Source organism: Mus caroli, unplaced genomic scaffold (genome assembly GCF_978045245.1).
Source record: "Mus caroli unplaced genomic scaffold, Mus_caroli_1 scaffold_10, whole genome shotgun sequence".
NCBI lineage: Eukaryota > Metazoa > Chordata > Mammalia > Rodentia > Muridae > Mus > Mus caroli.
The window spans coordinates 46197621-46202692 of NW_028227265.1; positions in this window are offsets into that span (position 1 = coordinate 46197621).

The following is a 5072-nucleotide window of genomic DNA, read 5'->3' on the forward strand; positions in this document are numbered from 1 at the left end:
TTTTAGGATAAAATGTTCTGTAGATATCTGTTAAGTCCATTTGTTTCATAACTTCTGTTAGGTTCACTGTGTCCCTGTTTAGTTTCTGTTTCCATGATCTGTCCATTGATGAAAATGGTGTGTTGAAGTCTCCCACTATTGTGTGAGGTGCAATGTGTCCTTTTAGCTTTACTAAAGTGTCTTTAATGAATGTGGCTGCCCTTGCATTTGTAGCATAAATATTCAGAATTGAGAGTTCCTCTTTGAGGATTTTACCTTTGATGAGTATGAAGTGTCCCTCCTTGTCTTTTTTGATAACTTTGGGTTGGAAGTTGATTTTATTCGATATTAGAATGGCTACTCCAGCTTGTTTCTTCAGACCATTTGCTTGGAAAATTGTTTTCCAGCCTTTCACTCTGAGGTAGTGTCTGTCTTTTTCCCTGAGATGGGTTTTGTGTAAGCAGCACAATGTTGGGTCCTGTTTGTGTAGCCAGTCTGTTAGTCTATGTCTTTTTATTGGGGAATTGAGTCCATTGATATTAAGAGATATTAAGGAAAAGTAATTGTTGCTTCCTTTTATTTTTGTTGTTAGAGTTGGCATTCTGTTCTTGTGGCTGTCTTCTTTTTGGTTTGCTGAGGGATTACTGTCTTGCTTTTTCTAGGGCATGATTTCCGTCCTTGTATTGGTTTTTTTCTGTTATTATCCTTTGAAGGGCTGGATTCGTGGAAAGATAATGTGTGAATTTGGTTTTGTCGTGGAATACTTTGGTTTCTCCATCTATGGTAATTGAGAGTTTGGCTGGGTATAGTAGCCTGGGCTGGCATTTGTGTTCTCTTAGTGTCTGTATAACATCTGTCCAGGCTCTTCTGGCTTTCATAGTCTCTGGTGAAAAATCTGGTGTTATTCTGATAGGCCTGCCTTCATATGTTACTTGACCTTTCTCCCTTACTGCTTTTAATATTCTCTCTTTATTTAGTGCACTTGTTGTTCTGATTATTATGTGTCGGGAGGAATTTCTTTTATGGTCCAGTCTATTTGGAGTTCTGTAGGCTCCTTGTATGTTCATGGGCATGTCATTCTTTAGGTTTGGGAAATTTTCTTCTATAATTTTGTTGAAGATATTTGCTGGCCCTTTAAGTTGAAAATCTTCATCCTCATCCACTCCTATTATCCGTAGGTTTGGTCTTCTCATTGTGTCCTGGATTTCCTGGATGTTTTGAGTTAGGATCTTTTTGCGTTTTGTATTTTCTTTGATTGTTGTGCCGATGTTCTCTATGGAATCTTCTGCACCTGAAATTCTTTCTTCCATCTCTTGTATTCTGTTGCTGATGCTCGCATCTATGGTTCCAGATTTCTTTCCTAGGGTTTCTATCTCCAGCGTTGCCTCACTTTGGGTTTTCTTTATTGTGTCTACTTCCCTTTTTATGTCTTGGATGGTTTTATTCAATTCCATCACCTGTTTGGTCGTGTTTTCCTGCAATTCTTTAAGGAATTTTTGTGTTTCCTCTTTAAGGTCTTCTACCTGTTTAGCTGTGTTCGCCTGTATTTCTTTAAGTGAGTTATTAAAGTCCTTCTTGATGTCCTCTACCATCATCATGAGATATGCTTTTAAATCCGGGTCTTGCTTTTCGGGTGTGTTGGGGTGCCCAGGACTAGGTGGGGTGGGAGTGCTGTGTTCTGATGATGGTGAGTGGTCTTGATTTCTGTTAGTAGGATTCTTACATTTGCCTTTTGCCATCTGGTAATCTCTGAAGCTAGTAGTTAAGTTGTCTCTGGTTAGAGCTTGTTCCTCAGGTGACTCTGTTAGCCTCTATCAGCAGACCTGGGAGACTAGCTCTCTCCTTAGTTTCAGTGGTCAGAGTATTGTCTGCAGGCAAGCTCTCTTCTTGCAGGGAAGGTGCCCAGATATTTGGTGTTCGAACCTGCCTCCTGGCAGAAGTTTTGTTCCACTCACCAGAGGTCTTAAGTTCCCATGGAGGGTCCTGTGAGGACTTTGGGGGTGTCCGGAAACTCCACGCGCAAGGAACCCTGGTGCTGGAGTGGACCGGAAGCGACCTGTGCCCCTGATCAGGCGGGGTTATCTGCTTCCCTAGTTAATGCAGTCTCAGGTCCGGCCTGATTGGATTGGAGCAGATGCTGTGTTCCACTCACCAGAGGTCTTAGGATCCTGTTTGGGTCCTTGTGGGTGTCTGGAGACTCTGCAGGCAAGGCATCCCAGTGCTGGAGTGGACCGGAAGGGCGATCCTATTGTCTCTTAATTGGTCCTTTAAAATATGTTTTATGTGAAATTTTCTTATGTTGGGGATATGCAAATATCCAAGGAACACAAAAAAAATATATATACTGTCAAAAGCTTTTTTTTTTTTTTTTTTTTTCCAAGATGGGGTTTCTCTGTATAGTCCTTGCTGTCCTGGAACTCACATTGTGGACCAGGCTGGCCTTGAACTCAGAAATCTGTCTGCCTCTGCCTCCCAAGTGCTGGGATCAAAGGCGTGTGCCACCACACCCAGCTGCCAAAAGCTTTCTTGACCTCATCCCTAGCAATCAGACTTGTGGAATGTGATTTTAAAAAAGGAGTTTAAATACTCCCCTACTCCTTTCAGCCTGAGGTTCATCCACATGCTCGAATCCGAAGCTTGCATTTGCTTATTGCTTTGTGGCTTCCCACTGTACTGATGTGCAGCTGTTTATAATTCTACTTTTCAAATGGACATTTGTACAGTTTCCAGTTCAGGACTATTGCAAATAAGGATACTGCAAGCATTTCTAGACAAACCTGTGGCATGTCTAGGACAGAGGTTCTCCCTCCTCTTCAGTAGCTAAAAGCAGAATGGATGAGATGCCTGGGGTATCTGTGAAGGAAGATGCTAAGCTATGTTTTACAATGTGGCTGTGTGATTTTAAGATCCCATCAGCAATATGCAAGAGTTCTTGTTGCTCCACCATTGTTAAGCATGGTTAATCTTTAATCTGAACCTTTTGGGTGGCTGAGCAACAGTATCTCAGTTGTTTAAGCACTATGTAGCTGTCTCATACATTACTAAATGTATTTTGTCAGTTGAATTGTCTTGTTGTTGAGGTTTGGTCTTTTGCTGTGTTTTGTAATATTAAGTGCAGTCCCCAAGACCTGGTTGCCCCAGAGATGAGAGAACCTGCTGCATGTAGATTTAGGTAAAGCTCTGGGACCTTATCCCCAAGTTAGTTCTGATTGTAAATAAAGATGCTGACAGCAAATAACATTGGGCAGAACAGACATAGGTGGGGTTTAGGATTCCCAAACCATGAGAGAGAGGTGAATGGAGGAAGCATGACTCTGAGGGAGTCAAGAGCAGCCTAGAAGAAACGTAATAACAACTTGGGGTTATCATTCTCGATAGGAAATAGATTTTTAACAGCAGCCTTGGTGCTGATTTAGGCTTATTGTAAATAATAAAAGCTGTGTGTCTTTTATCCTGGAACAAAATGATCAAAGGCAGGGTAGAAAATCTAGATTGGGATTTAAAATTTCTACAACATTTTATATTTTCACAAGCATTGTAGGAGAGGAAGTTGATGTCAAAGAAGTACCCATGCACTGCATTATCATCTTTTTTTTTTCCCTGCAGGATCATGGATTTCTATGAGGTTCTTCCCCTGAGCTCCAACTCCATCCTCTGTCATGTTTGCATGGAAGACATGCTGAATTTTTCTAAGTATCTTTCCAGCTTCTATAAAAATAACAAAATGCTTTCTGAAACCAGTTTATTCAATGTAATAAGTTTCCTAAGAGGTCCCTAGGGTTCATACATCCTGGAAATAAACACCAAGACATGTTTTGCTGTGGTCTTGATGAAGCTTGGACAGTTAATATTGCACTGAGGAATTTTGGATCATTTAGCATTTGTTGCTCTACTCTGTGTGTGTGTGTGTGTGTGTATGTGATCATTATCTAGATTATTATTCTTACAGCACAAAAAAGTGTGGAAATGTGCTGTGATCTGAAACAATTTAGAAACAGTGGAGTATAACTGTTGGGGTTTTTGAAGCTTTGCCTTCCTTGCAGAAATCCCTGGGTTCAATACTCAGTGCCAAAAAATATATGCTGAGGTGACGACCCCAGGTGACCCCAGGGGTTGGTGGGTGTTCTGTGCTCTTTACTTCCCATCAACTTTCTTGTTTTTGTTGTTTTGTTTTTTTGTTATATGAAAACTGTCTGGCTTGAGCTTTGTGTTTGGCATTCATTTGGATGAACTATCTTTACACACACACACACCATTTTATCTGGACTTGAGAGAAGTCTAACATCAGCCAAATGAAACTCAGTTCATATAAATGACTTCACAAGTGTCCACTGTCAACAAAGCACCTCAAAATGAATGTCAGTGGTACTTTTGAAATATTTCGGAAGAAATAGCTGCCCAGATTTTAGTGCCAGTCTTTCTTTATTCTGGTCATAATTCAGCCACAGGGTGGGGGTGTTTAAGTTTAATAGAGGGTGTCTGTCCCCTCTATACAAGAATGAAGAGACACTAATTATCACTATTAATATTGATATGTAAATAATGCACACATCTAGGTACTTCATAGACTCTGTTAAAGCTCAAATCTGGAATGTTCTTGTGAAGATCCACATGTTGCAGGTGTGTGAGGTGCTCCTTGCAGTTGTCAGACAGAGAAGCAAGCCACAGGAAGGGATGAGAAGGAAAACTCAGTGCAGACTGACTTTGTCAACCTGACTCAGACTTTGGGAGGGGTTTAATTCTAGGCAAACTTATTGTAGGCATAATTAAACACAGTAAAATTTGGATCTGAGTCTTCAGACAAAAATAATTCCTATAATCATTTCGATTCCAGGTGTACAGTACAATAGGCAAGCATAAGAGAATGATAAGATTAACTAGTAGGGCCAGGCAGTGGTGGCTCGTGCCTTTAATCCCAGCAGTTGGGAGGCAGAGGCAGATGGATTTCTGAGACCAGGCCAGTATGGTCTACAGAGTGAGTTCCAGATCAGTCAGGACTACTCAGAGAAACCCTGTCTTGAAAAAAACAAAAACAAAACCAAAAAAGAATAGCTAGTAGATGGCCAAGGAGAGGGGAAAGCCATCCTCAGCCC